Source organism: Monodon monoceros, unplaced genomic scaffold, assembly GCF_005190385.1.
Source record: "Monodon monoceros isolate NGI ecotype Baffin Bay Population unplaced genomic scaffold, NGI_Narwhal_1 Super_Scaffold_15, whole genome shotgun sequence".
NCBI lineage: Eukaryota > Metazoa > Chordata > Mammalia > Artiodactyla > Monodontidae > Monodon > Monodon monoceros.
The window spans coordinates 51782268-51798428 of NW_021703771.1; the positions used below are offsets into that span (position 1 = coordinate 51782268).

The window sequence follows — 16161 nt, forward strand, 5'->3', positions numbered from 1 at the left end:
CAAGAGCACTGGTCTAGAAACACTGGGCATAAGTGCACTTGCTAACTGAGTGACATCTCTGGGTACATTTCCTTTTCTTTTTTAAAAGAGGTAGTTGGACTGATGCATGTTTCTGAAATCATTAGATCATGGCCAAGTCTGAGAAAATGATAGCAGCTGTGCAATAGCTATTCATAAAAATCCACATATTCAAAAATATTTTCATTTCAACAAGATTCTCTGTGTCCTTGAAGCCACTTTGTGGGACGCTTGGGACCCACTGGTTTCATGAACTCACAGTTCAGGAACCTTGAACTGAGATTATTTTAAGGACTTCTTTCACCTACGATATTTTTGTCTGTGTTTCTAAACCAAGTTTATTCTAAGTACCATGGATTGTATAAATTTATATTTTGAAGCAGAAATCAAATGGACTCTTTTTACTTAATTACATTTATGGAATACAGATAGGTCCAAGCTAACTCAAGGAGAAAAGTCAACCAACCAAATTCAAGAGGGAACTTATATATGTAACTGGCTAAACCCTAAAACTCTTGAGTGATCCATGATCACAAGTCTGTTCCTAAATCATTCTCTACTATAATCAGAAGGCCAGTAATTAGTGTTTTTTTATTATCGTTGTCTTTATCCTTCAATCAGAGTTGGGCTTCCAACTCCCTAGGGAACTCCCTAGGAAAGACAAATTATAAATATCTGGTAGCAACACCTTAGATGCTAGTAAGAAAAAAGATTTTGTGGCAGTCAAAGACTTGGGTCAGAATTCCATCGCTTTCTTTTACTGGCTGGACAACTATGACAATTTAATTTCTGACTCCAAACTTTCAATTCCTGTATTTGTAAAATAGAGTATAAAACCTCCAAAGCAGGTTTTTGTGAGATAACAGATTACAGGCATACCTGTTGTATTGTGCTTCACTTTATCGTGCTTCACAGATACTGCAGTTTTTGCAAATTGAAAGTTTGTGACAACTATGTGCTGTCAGGTGATGGTTAGCATTTTTTAGCGGTAAAATATTTTTTAATTAAGTTATGTACCCCCTTTAAACTTAATGCTATTTTACACTTAATAGAATACAGTACATGTAAACATAGCTTTTATTTTTTTTTGACATATAGTTGATCTACAGTATTCTATTGGTTTCAAGTGTACAGCACAGTGATGCAATATTTTTATAGAATATACTTCATTTAAAGTTATTATAAAATAATGTCTATGTTTCCCTGTGCTGTACAATATATCCTTGTAGCTTATTTATTTTTTATATACTAGTTTGTACCTCTTTTCTCCTATCCCTATCTTGCCCCTCTCCCTTCCCTGTGCCCGCTGGTAACCACTAGTTTGTTCTCTATATCTCTGAGTCTGTTTCTGTTTTGTTATATTCGGTTTTTTTTAATTAGTTTTTTAAATTACTTATATTTTAAATCAAAATATAAGTAATAACATACAGTATTGTCTTTCTCTGTCTGACTTATAATACCCTCTAGGTTCATTCATGTTTTTGCAAATGTCAGAATTTCATTGTTTTTTATGGCTCAGTAGTATTCCATTGATATATACCACATCTTCTTTATCCATTCATCAGTTGATGGACACTTAGGTTGCTTCCATATCTTGGGTATTGTAAATAATGCTGCTATGAACATTGAGTGCATGTACTTTTTTGAATTAGTGTTTTTATTTTCTTTGTCTATATACCCAGGAGTGGGATCGCTGGATCATATATTTGTTCTGTTTTTAGTTTTCTGAGGAGCCTCCATACTGTTTTCCATAGTGGCTGCACCAATTTACATTCCCACCAACAGTATACTAGGGTTCCCTTTTCTCACATCCTCACCAACATTCTTATTTGTGGTCTTTTGGATGATAGCCATTCTGACAGATATGAGGTGACATCTCATTGTGGTTTTGATTTGCATTTCTCTGGTGATTAGCAATGTTGAGCATCTTTTCATATACCTGTTGGCCATCTGTATGTCTTCTTTGGAAAAATGTCTATTCAGGTCTTCCTATGTTTTTGTTTTTTGGATATTAAGTTGTATGACCTGTTTATATATTATGGATATAAACGCCTTATTGGTCATATCATTTGCAAATATTTTCTTCCATTCAGTTGGTTGTCTTTTCATTTTGTCAATGGTTAAACATAACTTTTATATGCACTGGAAAATCAAAAAATGTGTGTGACTTACTTTATTGTGATATTCACTTTATTGCAATAGTCAGGAATTGAATTCTCAATATCTTTGAGGTATGCCTGTACATACATGCACACACACATATACGTATGTATAAAAATCCTCCAAGGCAGGGTTTTACAGAGATAAGAGTACGCATACATAAATACATATGTGCATGCATACATATATGAATAAATATACATAGATGTGCCTATGAATACACAAGCATACATGAATATATACATACATGTGAACATGTGCTGTGTGTGTGTTCTAGCAAGGTGCCCAGCATATAAAAATTCCCTAAACAAGATAGCTTATATTGTCTTCAACAAGACTCCTGGCAGCATAGAAAGCACCTTGTGCACATTAAAAAAAAAAAAGCTCCTTCTGAACAAGAACATTATCAAAAGATGCCTATTCCTCCTGGCTAACACAAGCCAGTCCCATGGCTCAGGACTAGATTTCACCTATTACTCATGCCTTGAGCTGGGCATCAAAAATGGCTCTGCTAGACATTAAGCTGTTCTCACGCTGGTTCTTGCTATGCCCTATACCAATAACTCTCAAAGGATGATCCCCAGACCAGCAGCAGCATCACTTGGAAACTCGTTAGAAATACACATTCTCAGGCTCCACTTCTGATCTAGTGAATCAGAAATCTATGTTTAATCAGCCCTCCAAGTGGTTCAGATGCTTTCTAAAGTTTGAGAACCACTGCCTCATGCCAGGTTCCATTCTCCATTACACCAACAAGTCGTAAGTAGTGTGAGCAGACTCTGTCCTCCTCCTCCTGTTTCTCTTCCTCCTCCGTATACGTCTCAACCAAAGAGAATTTACCATACCATGCTGAAGGGATTTGAGGACATTTATGTATTATAAAGAATAAAAGCTTCTTTGGCTTGGTGTTATACATTTAATTTCTTCTAAGTGTTACATCTCCTACTGAGTACCTCAGAGTAATGACAGCTGGTTATGCTTTCTTGGGGTTCCCTCAGGTGACCTCCCCATCCTGTGATCTCTATTTGCTTCTGCCTGAGCCCTCCTCTAATAAAGCCCCGCCTGTGAGCAGGTCAGCAACTCAAATCACCATCTATAGAGTGAGGCATTTGGGCAAAACTATACGTTCAAGTCAATGTCAAAGCTCCTTCTTTATGATCCAGTATACTATGAGTTGTACAGGCAACTAGGTTGATGCTATGAAGATCCATAAGAGGTATAGTCGCCTGGATGATAACTCTGACTGTAAGTATGAGATGTGTGGATTTCTTTCATAAAGCTGAGTGGAAGAGTTTTGTCTTAGTTATTGTGTCTGACCCACCTTCATCTTTAACAAGCTGACTCTAAAGATTGCTGAGTTTCCATTTTCACTCTTGATGTTAGCTCTTAACCCAGGGCTTTTCTCACTCATCCTTTACATGTTATAAGGAATAGAGAGTAATAAGACAGTAGGGGCTTCAAACAAAATGAAATAGATTGAAACACAGGGAGTGCGCTGCATATTTCCCAAAACTCTTTTGCTAGTCAACTGAAAGAAATATGAAGTTTGTCTCCTCAACATCGGAATGTCACAACAGCAGGATTTCATAGGGACTCATTTGTGAAATATTTGGTATAATAAAAAGGATAGTTTATAAAGTAAAAATAGAAATGGGAAGTGGATAAATGCCTCAAATAGGGAAATACTGAAAAAAAACCCTCTTACTCTTTTATTTTGAATGTGTGCAATGTATCTCATTTTGTTTGTTTTTAATTAGAACTTTTTCACATTTATTTGCTCTTCTCCTGTATATTTGGATATTGATCTTGACTTTACCAATTCTCTCTACTGCTTTATATTAAAATAACATTTTTAAAAGCTAGGCAATGGAATGATATGAGCCTGAAATCTATAGGTTGAGTGTGGTCCATTCTTAATATTGTCTAACATTCTAGGAATTTCTGATGCTTTTTATTACTATAATCAGTAAACATTTTTTGCAGGGATTTGAGGACCTGTCCTTTATAGAATTCGAAAAAAGGAAGTTTACTTCTAGTTTCATCACCTTTCCTATTTCCCCATGTACCCATCCTCTTCACACTATTCCTTAGTTCTTCAGAGAGCCAAGTGGGAGATCTCATTGGATGGATATGACCTTCAAGTCCGACTCTTGCTTTGCCCACCATCTGAATCTACAATTTTTTTATCCTATGTGTGTTTCTTCACAAATCTTAGCTCTGACTACTATGATAATCTATCAATAATTTAAGCTAAGATAGTGGTTTAAATGTATGTTTTCCCAAGGTTATAGATAAGTCTTTGCTGGGTTATGCATAAAGTCTGCTCAAGACTCGAATCAAAGGAACCACAAGGAGGTTTACTGGGCCCCTCCAAGTAACTTTCAAGCAGTGTGTCTTATAACTTGTGAATTTAAGGAGTTTATGCTAAAGTATTTGGTGAAACAAATCATCATAGAAAATAAATATCCATTCCCATTCATAAACAGTATTATTTGCCCATGTGCCCAGAGGTGTCTAAATTTCTCACTTACATTCTTGATATATTTAGGTGTTCTGCTTCCAATGATTCTGTTCATTCAAGGTCTCTACTCTAGAAGCTGATAGTCTTCTTATTTACCAAGGTCCCTTCAATGTACAAAAACCAAAATACCACGGAAGAAGATGAGGTTCCAGCCTTATTAGAGTAGCCTTTATCTGATTATGGAGACAGACATTTGGCACAAGAAAATCCTCCTTTTAGTTAATTTCTAAACTATGCAAATATGCCCACTCTTAAAATTCCACCAGTTTAATTTACTAAGAATTTTAATATATTAATCTTCCCAAATGATGTGACCTTTTAACAAGGGATTTCAACATAGTGACTAATATGAGAATTGCAGACCATGTGGCAAGTCCACAAGGAATATCTATTTGAACAGTTGGATTTGCTCACTTTCCAACACTCACAGCAGTAATTGTTAGAGATTTAACATACCTTCTTATAAAAGAGAAAAAGCAGTATCCTTGCATATTGGAGATAAGGCTCTTCTTACCTTTATGTTTCTATTTCATGTTTAGAAGCAAACAGAAGGTTGCTTTTATAATGTTTTTATAATGACTTCCTGGTGTTTTGGAGTGTTAAGACTAAGAGAAAGCTCAGAGAATATCTGCTCCAAAAGAATTTAGCCCCAGAAAGTGGACTTGCCCAAGGTTACAGAGGAAATGAAGAATGTGCCAACATAAGATCTCTTACTAAGTCCAGTTCTCTCTCCTTTGCACTGTAACACCTTTCATGTGATTTTGTTTTCCTATCTTCCTAGAGTTATTCAGAGTAATGTTTGTTTATGTTCTTGATGTTAATGACAATGTCAGCTGATACACTGGAAATTTCCTTAAGTAACTTGACAACCCTATATGTGACATTGTACATCACTTAAATTGAAAGAAAAGTATGACTAATGCAGCACGCATCAAAATTAAGTCTGTCATAAACTGCTCTGTATGAGTCATAGAAGCCACAATACTGTATTTAGAATAATAATAAGACAAGGAATAATGGCATCTTAAAAATTAATGAGGTAGTTTAGTTTAAATGTACGTTGTTAGTTTGTGTCAACCTACTGCCCATTGCAAGCAGCACATTTTTTAACAACCTTGTGCAATGGGGCTGTAAATTACTATAATTAAATTAAGCCATAACCTTATCCAGGCAATATGAGATATGTATACTTTGTTTCTGTAATCATATTATCTGCTCAGAACAGAAACTACAGTAGAATAAAAAAAATCAAACAGCACCATCAACCATGTCACTTATAAATTTTCAAAGGGAAAATAAAGCTACTTGGGATTAGCTATCCATTTTCCAGGTATGTCCATCACAAATCTCTGATGTAAGCAATTACCATTTAATGCATCTTTGTTAACTGGTTGTTAAATTTGAAAGCAGAGCACAATGTGGGATAAAACAGTTTGCCTCAAATAAGCATACCTGCATGCCTTTTCCTTTCTTTCCAATCTCATTTTAAGATTATAGGCAGATGGAGAGAGATTACTAGTTTGATTTCATGGGGTGGTACAGATTCTGAGAGACAACTCTGAACCCTGGAAGCAATATAATAAAATTAGCTTTTTTTGATGATTCCTCCATTATGGTTTTCGTAAAATTTGTGTTGTGCTGGGACAATTTTTCATGGATTATTTTTAGGTATGTACTGTTTTCCTCTGGGCATGGTAATTGGAGTTGGAAGGAGATGCTTGTTAATAAAAAGACGGAGAGGGATTAATTATTTTCTCCTCTCTTTTATTTCAATTGTTTGTAACATCTGATAGCACTTGTCATATATTGTAATCAATATATAGATAAGTTCTTTGAAGTTGGTGCTTTAATTTATTCCAAGACTGTAAGTGCCTAGCATAGTACACAGTACAGAGTAGGGTCTCAATAAGTATTTATTGAAAGAATAAAAAATTGAGGAAAGGAATGAGATTTGTTTTCTTCAGATATTATGATTTACAAACGCTAAACCTTATTTTTCACTTTTAAGTTCCTGGAAAACTTCCTTGTATGGGTTAAACATCTCAGTAGTGGGAATTGAACAGTCATATCATGTCATATCATTTATACCTTCCACAACCACTTTTAGTTTTAAGAAAATTAGGACCTCAAATTATCATGTTCAAGTTCTAGTTTCTGACTTCACCACTGATGCCTTGTCTAAGTCACTCAAAGTACTGAAAAAATATGGATGGAGAAGTCACCAAATATATTCACATTTTTTAATCATGATAAAGAATAATCATCGCTGTGATAATTACCGTACTATGTTCCTCCTCCTCTTTGTCTGTGAGAGATACCAAGTGGAGGACAGGTCAGATCTTGCATGACCTCATCGTCTTTGCATTTCACGTTTTAAAACTATATGTAGTGTTATAATCATACAAGAGCTGGATTTGACAGCATAACTCTTAAGGCCAAGGTTAGATTGTTACTTGGCCCTAGCTATACGTTGACCTTGTTCAGTAGAACTTCAAACACATAAGATTAGTTGTTAAAAAAAAAAAACAATTCAGCTAGACTGTTTGTGTGTCAGTCAAGTTTCTTGGAACACCCTGGAAAATAGCAAAAGCAAAACAAAACAAGAAAGAAAACAAGTCAGTTCCCAGTAGACTATGAGTTGATATGTCAACATCATCAATGAAAAGAGTGAGGCCAAATGAGTAGTTTCTAAACGGAGTTATGTACATGTGGCAAGGGATTGTGGAATTTCTCTCAAAGGAAGAAGAATATATAGAGTCATAGATTTGTTATTTTAATAATCCTTGCCCTTGGGGCTTCCCGGTGGCGCAGTGGTTGAGAGTCCGCCTGCCGATGCAGGGGATGCGGGTTCGTGCCCCGGTCCGGGAAGATCCCACATGCTGCGGAGCGGCTGGGCCCGTGAGCCATGGCTGCTGAGCCTGCGCTTCTGGAGCCTGTGCTCCACAACGGGAGAGGCCACAACAGTGAGAGGCCCACGTACCGCAAAAAAAAAAAATAATAATAATCCTTGCCCATGGTTCACTGTTTCCTTGTTATCACATTAATAGCTAATAGTATAAAATGTGAAAAAAATGTATTTAAATACAAATAACCAAATGCTCAGTAGTGGAACTATGTTGCTCTGTATGTTTTTCTCCTACGTGTTAAAATAGCAAACAGTAATATCATTAATTTCAGTCATGTGAGTTTAAATAAATTGTGATGTACTATTTATTTTTCTTGTCATTGAATATGTCAGACAGGAGGCTAATTAGTTTGAAATCTCACTTAGAATATCTTCTACTTTATAATCTCTATGCATGGAAATTGACAGTATTTAGTAAAAGAGAATGCAGTTCAGTACCATTAGGAAAAAAATTGTTCTTATATTTATCTTCCTGTAAATGAGAACAAAGAGCTAGAGACCATTTTGTCTAATTGCTGTATTATTCAAAATTGATGATATTTTCTAAGTCCTGAAGATCATATCTAATTTTTAACCAAAGCTCTAGGAGGGAAGATACTTTCTAGAAAGAGCTCATTTATTTTAGAAGCAACTTACTTATTTTTCTCTTATTATCATGAGGTATATGCCAAGTTGCAATACATAATTTTCTATATTTAGAAATTTCTGACTGCAACATTTAGGTTAAAATTCCTTGAAATTAATATCTTCAGAGAAAGTAAATATCAATTTTCAGAAAATGATGAGCCCTCATTAGTGAGGCAAGCACTAGATAGATGCTACACACGTGTTATCCATTCATTTCCAAAAATATCTTATAGTTACTGTTATGTCCATTTTACAGGTGAGGAGATCAGAGTCCCATGCCAGTAAATGGTAGAGAAGGGGTAGAACTCATTAGCATGACTCAAGAACTTGAGCTGTGCTGTATTGTGCTGTACTTTAACCCTGAATTCTATGTTTTGTTTTCAAATCTTCTACTAATTTATTCATTGAACAATAGTTTAATCCTTATGAATTTCAGTTCTCTGATTGATAAGACAGACATCTTAGCACTTCAGAAAATAAATGCTATGAAATGTTGTTAAGAATGCAATGTGAAAGGTACTATCATGTACTACATTTGGAGTGCAGATGGGCACAATCTTTTTTTTTTATTCATTTATTTATTTTTTTATTGGAGTAAGTTGATTTACAATGTTGTGTGAGTTTCAGGATAAATTAGGAGACTGAGATTAACATATACACACTACTATATATAAAACAGATAACTAATAATGACCTACTGTATAGCACAGGGCACAGTTGTTTTTAAAGCAATTTGGAAATATAAATCAAGGGCCTTAAAAGTTTTTGTACCATTTTTAACCTTGTACTTCCATAGCTAGTAATGTATCCTGAAGGAATAATCACAGGTGTGGTGAATGATTTATGTCTAGCCTGTGACCATCTTTGAAGAGAATGTTCAACAATACTAATAAATTTAAAATTTGTAAATTACTAGGTAAGTTGATATGACAGAGTATGTTCTCAATTCCAAAGCATGCAAGTAATAAAGTTTGTAACTGAGGTGAGTGACAACATATGAAAATCAAAACGATTTGACTATTTCGATTGGTGGTAACCAGTAAACTTAAAATATTACCTTAAAGAACAGAAACAAAAGAGTAGCATCTGCATGAGGACATGCTCACATTTGTCTGAGAAAGGCCTCTAGAATTTAGATGAAATTTACCATAGAGAAGTACGGGCAACAGTCATGGTGTCTGGGGACCACGGAAGCCAATAACAATGAATGATTAAAAAAGAAAAAGATTCACATCAGTAAAAATATAAGAGAATAAAGTAAAAGGAAACCCTTTCGATTTGATTGTAATAGCTAACCTGTTACTGACATTTATAGGTTACAGAATACTTTAATATTTTTTTAGGATTTTCACACAACTGTGCAGTAGGTATTACCTCTAAAAGAATAGGTTCATTAGAGTCATTAGATTTCTGAGGACTAGGTTGATAATTTTAATTGGTAAGTAATATGTTCACATGTCTTGGTACTATGTTTTTGTCTGTATCCTAGATTTTTAACTAATTTACTGTATATAATTCCTTTGATCTTTACAATAGGGTGTCCTTATATCCTATGTGGTATTTTAATGTAAAATAGCCTATTTCATAGATGGCAGATTCAAATAATTTAAGAAATATTTTTTATTTTACACACATATGTCAAATATAACGTGAAACTTCCAGCCAGATCAACTTGGATAAAAATGAACATACTGAAAATTTTTGCCTTTGTTTAATTTCTGAAATTTAGTCCTTCTGGTTTCTTGTCAACAGTACACCATGGTGGTCTACAGACAGACTTGCACACCAGGTAGATGAGTTCAGACAAGTCACTGACCTCTGTAAGCCCATTTCTTCATCAGTAAAATGGTGTTAATTATGGTACCTATTTATAGGGTTATTATAGTGATTAAATTAGAAAATAACTGTAAAGGATTTAGTACTATGCCTACCACACAGTAAGCACATGCATAACATATTAGCTATTATTATTATTATTGAGGATATTTGAGGGAGAATTGAATCAATCACACATTTTATTACAGTGGGGCTTTGTTAAAGTATAATGAGCTAAATCAGAAACACACAGAAGCATATTTAGTAATAATGCTTGGCACGTATTAAGGCTTCAGATGAATTAAATAAGTCAGTGAATATGACAACTTTAACCTACAGAAATGTCATAGAGTTATTTCTGCATTATAGAAATGATAAGGAGAAGAAATATACTTCAAGCATTATCTCATTTGAGAAATACTGCTGTGGATTCAGAGTAATATAAATTGAAATAGGTTTTGTCTTAAACATCGAAACTGTATAGACTTGCTGTCCTATAATTGACTGATAATGATCAGGAAGTATGTCCTCTGGGTTTAGCCTGCTAACATTACATGAACTAACTTCTGTAGTTAATAGCTAATTGTCAGTTGGGACAATCTTTTCCCTGTGCTTATGGAAAATCCCTTGATCATTACATATAGGGACCATTATTTCATATTTCTGCATCTTCACCTTATACTATCTCCTATGCTGATGTGTCTTCATTTTTCCCCCCGATAAACTCCAACATTACCAGTCCTGCCAATCCTCCTGGAGAGAACCTTGCCAGCACCTCCCACCTTCCCTAGTAGCCCACAACAAATGACTGGTTGACAGAACCCCTTGCTTCAGTGGGAACCAATGTGAGAGCCTCCTGTGAGACCAGGCTGCAACTTTTCTTCATATGAGACAACATTCATACTTAGCTATCCCCCTCCTATTCTCCTTTCTCCATTCCCCTTTCCCTGAGAACGTTCTCTCTAAAAATCACTTTCTCAAGAATATCTGTCACAGGCTTTGCTTCTAGAAAATGTAAACAAGACAACTTTTCTGATTTCTCTAGACCAATCCTTAGACAGCAAACTCCATCATGGATATGCCTATTCCAATACCTCTGTCATAATGCAGAATGCATAGTATTGCATTGATTTAGCTGTCTTTCTTCCCTACAAAACTGAACTCCTTGAGAGAAGGAACACTCATACTGTCTTTGGATTCTTAAAGCTTTGCATAGTGCCTGGCACATGTCACTCGCTAAATAAATATGCTCCCTTTGTATCAGCACTAAGATTGGATCTTTTTTAGATATACTCATTCAAACGCACAAGAATATTCACACACGCACACACGCAAAAGAATATTCACAAACACCTTTAAATATAAGCAGCAATATTTCAAGTACAATAAGATTCTAATTTTTTTAAAAAAACTCTTACACTGCATTTTAAAATCAAAATATTTGGCTTTTATTAAACCTGTGATCTTTTAATAAGGATTTCCTGAACTTAATATATTTAATGAGAGAATACCATACATGTAATTTGAAAAACTATAATGTGTAAGTATAAATATATGTTTATATTTTATTTTATTATATATTTATATTTTATATATATATATATATATACCTAAAATAATGACAATATTGAAGTGAATAGTGAACTTCACTTAGGTTGAAATATAATTGAGGCCAAAATATATTTAATTTTGAACTGAACTCCAAACAGCACAGTGTGAATACATAAAAGTCATTTGATTGTCATCAAAAAGTCTTTTGTATATTTTAAGTCGGTACATGTTTATGTTTATGAGTGTTGCTTTGATTGAGGAAAAACCTGATTTTGCAATCCGTTTTAAGCTTTCTTCAGAAAAAATAAAAACAGGTATTGGCATTGGTAAAATAGGAAAGTAGGGAACTCATTATATGGATACTTTTCTAAAGCCATGTTGTTCTTACTAATATTATGAAAAGTACTGTACTTAGGATTTTAAATATTCCTATATAATTGTAATGGAATTAATATTCTGTATTCATTGGTTAATTCTCTGCTTTATGATGATGTATAATAAATGCCTACTAACTATAAATGACTATTAAGGACCAGGCAAGCAGCATGCATAATGACTAATTTGGGGTGTTTTGAGCAAGTACTTACATATTTTCAGTAATGCCGTATTCAGATGACAACATTTTGGAAAGGAAATGAAGTCCATTTATTATCACAAGCAATATCTTAGGTTAGGTGTTTATTTTCCCCTTCATTTCCATCTTAATAATACAGCTTTATTTTCTTTAGTTTTGAAGAGTATTATGTTAAAAATATCTTCATTATTTAAATTGAATGGGAAATTTTGCTTCTATGATCTAAAAATTTTTTATAATCACAATGAGGTACAAAAACTTTTGTTTTGTTTTTTCTTGGCCATCCCCTGCCTTAGAGCAGTGCCTCTCAAAGTCTAATTTGAGTATGAATCACCTAGGATCTTCTTAAAATGCAGACTCTTACTGAGTAAATGTGGATGGTGGCCTGGGTGTCTGCATTGCTAAGTAGCCCCAGGATGATGCCAAGGTTGCTGGTCTGCAGACCACACTTGGAGGAGCAAGGCCTGAGTTGCTTATCCTTTGCAGTCCCAGACTTAGTCATTAATTCTTTCAATGAAATTTTGAATGATCCCAAGAGATGTTGCCTCTGCAGAGTTACTGTGACCTCTCCCTGATTTGGACCTCCAGCAGAGGCTCAGCATCAGTATTTCAGGATCCATCTCTGATTCCTTTGACTTTCCCCCAGGGATGGTGCCAAACCATGGACAAAGTCAGCCTAACATGTTGGCTCTAACACGTTGGCTTGCAGCAGTGGCTTTATCAAACTTTGGTGAAATTTTGTAACCACCAAGAAAGTGGAATTGGCACACAATCTATAGAAACTTTGCTATGACAAGAAGACAAGATAGTGGCAGTTTGAGAAGTCTTTCTGCATGAAAACAAATTAAGATGCCTTGACAGCTCTGAAAAAGCTGTTCTCCTTGGCATTTTACTTCTTCCAATGTTCTCCAGTCATGTTATCTCAATTTCTCCTAAAGCTATACTTATAACCCAGGAATTTCTTCCGTAGCCAAGTCACACCTCAGAGTTCTGTCAGTTGTGAATAACCCTCAAGGATTTTTATTCCCTTGTCAAATGTGCCTGTATAGTATTCCAGCCATCATCCCTTTCATGTCAATAAAACTTTTACTTTCCCAAGGTTTTCACAACTCTGATCTTATATCTTCTTATCTTCCTACTGAATAAAATAGTAGAGATAGCTTTTTAAAATATTCATTGACACTATAAACATTCATTAAATTCCTGCTACAGCCTAGGCTATTGATAGGTACCAAGGAGGATATAAAGATGAGTAAGTTTTGGTACTGCCCTCAAAGAACCTATAATGTAGCAGAGAGGTAAAAACATGTGCATGAATTGAAAGGTAGAAAAGGATCGGTGCTTCAGTGAGTTACAGATCGCATACTGGGAGAATTTCGCAAAGCCTGTGATGATTTCCAGCCCAGTGCAGTATGTGGAGGATATAGAAGGCACCACAGCACAGTCGCTTCATAGCTGGACTTTGAAAAATGAGTAGAATTTAGAGGTGGGGTGGGGGCAGGAGTTATGGCAACATATTATAGAGCTGGAAACTAGGGATGCTGCTTGGGGAATAGGTAGTGTACCATCTTTTTGTTGTGGTTGTGGCCGTTGTATTTGAAATGTGGAGAAAATAGATTGACACTAGAATATGGGTGGCTTATACTGGAAGGATGAGGGTTTTGACTTGTACTCACATTCCTTAAAGTCTTCTTTTACAGCTGAATGCAGTGAGGTACAAGGAGATGAGAGGACTTGTATAAGGTCAGAAAGCTTGCAAATGGCAGTATTGTATTTTCAACCCAGTACCTGAGCTCCCAGTTCTGCCCTCAAGGACAGTGACATGGTCCATCCAAATCCACCCCTTCGCAGGAGCCAGCAGGCCCCAGCCACTCCTGGGGGAGTCAGAGGGCGGGAGAGACAGTCACTTCACACCCTGGGGACAAGAGGGTAAAAGGCAACACGTTCTTATCTGAAAAAAGATAAAGGGTATCATTGAACACTCATTTGGTTTTGCTTTAGGAGTTTTTTGTTCTGAAATATCTAGATTTTGTGCAACCCTTGTTTTTTTTTTTTTAATTAATTAATTTATTTATATTTGGCTGCACTGTGTCTTCGTTGCTGCGTGTGTCTCTTAGTTGCGGCCAGCAGGGGCTTCTCTTCGGCGCGGTGCACAGCCTTCTCATTGCGGTGGCTTCTCTTGTTGTGGAGCACAGGCTCTAGGCACAAGGGCTTCAGAAGTTGTGGCACACGGGCTTAGTTGCTCCACGGCATGTGGGATCTTCCCGGACCAGGGCTTGAACCCGTGTCCCCTGCATTGATAGGCGGATTCTTAACCACTGCCCCACCAGGGAAGCCCTGTGCAACTCTTTTTAATGTATTTTTATTTCTGTAAAATTACAAACTTTTTTTTCTCTACTCATGCTTCAGGTGTATCCCTCTTTACAAGATATATGACTTGCCACCAAAAAAACACAAATGTGTAAATTGCATTTGTCTAGCCATCATATTTAATTTTTTTCTTAAACTGTGTTATTACATCCTAGGCACTTTATACAGCACATTTGTTCAAAATAGGTAATACATCATCATGGCTTTTCATAGTGAAGAAGGGGATTTTAATGAAAATGCCACTTTTAATAAGAAACCTCAATAATATGTGGTCTTGGTTGTTCCAGCTGAGATATTAATGTCTGGCACTTTTTTTTCCCAGAATTCAGTAAAAAAGAAAAAGTGAGGAATATGATTTGAAACACAACACAAAAGATGTTGGGAAAATAATTGTCTTGAGATAGGACATGCAGTGTATGCAGAGTAAAATTTTCAGTATTTACTGCATGGTACATACTATTTCTTCTAGGTGTTTACTTTCTCTTATTGCTACCAAGCCTCAAAGTTAAAAATAAAATAAACAGATCAAACTAATAATTATGTCAGGCAAATTTTAATGAATAAATTTTTATGAAATTTTAATGGAAAAATTCAAATTTTATGGTTTTAGATTTGTTTCTAGAAAAAGAAGAAACATAGACAAAAATTTTAAAATCCTCACTGTTCTACTTTAAAGAGGTGTCTCCCCACACTAAAGGAAACTGAGCATCTCAATTTTTACATATAAGAAATCCTCAAAATGTGTATTTCCACGTATTATTTTCTCTCCAACCCAACCAAGTGGCCATATAAGCTGTTCAGGGAGACTATATATAGCTAAGAAGAACAGGATGGGTAATATACCTTCCTGTTTTCAAAAAGCCTAAATGAGGAATAAAGGCAAGAGAGTTTGAAGTAGGAGAAAGTTACCAAAAGATGTCATTTATTCATTCATGCAGTATTGAGTGTGCCAGGTGACAGAACTCTGTATCAGGTCATGTGCAGCAGAGGGACAATGTAGAAAGATTGGCAGGGGCCATGCATGAAGGGCCTGAAAGCCGAGCAAACAGACTGAATTGTATTCTCAGCCTAGAGCCTTCAGGGTACAGAAATGCCCTTGACTATTTGTGAAGGAAAGGACCTGACAGGAAAGGATGGGCAGACATAAGCAAGAACACGCTGTAAAAGCTAGCAAAACTGAGGTACAGAGCTTAGTGAGAGCTTAGCATGCTAACTGTGGGCCTGCACAGAGATTGTGAGTTTCACAAGGTAGGGTCTATGTCTGTTCTATTTACTGTTGCCTTATCCCAGTTAAGCATATAGAGATCTGGCATACAGTAGGTACTTCTTATATATTGACCGCCCTAACTCTCAACTTGATAGGCAAATAGTCATCCTGAAGCTTTTAAAAAACTTTTTACAAAAACATTTTGAATTCCTTGTTAAACATACTTTGTATTCTGTTTGATAGTAGTTATTACCAATTTTAAATGAGTTATCCTAAATTACTACTGAATTATACCAATTAAAACAAAAAGCAGGCAAAAGAAGAAAGCAAGTAGGAAGTCTAAGGCTACTTCTGTTAAAGTCGCACATCACAAATTCTCAAAAACATGTTTCTCCTAGGAGAGCAGGAGTAGG

At 35.5% G+C, this 16161-nt stretch overlaps 1 protein-coding gene across 1 annotated transcript in view; it reads left to right on the forward strand.

The window, feature by feature from the left end:
* The window catches only part of NKAIN2 (sodium/potassium transporting ATPase interacting 2), a 678615-nt gene that overhangs the window by 359102 nt on the left and 303352 nt on the right, over positions 1-16161 (forward strand). The gene's annotated exons all lie outside the window — the stretch shown is intronic.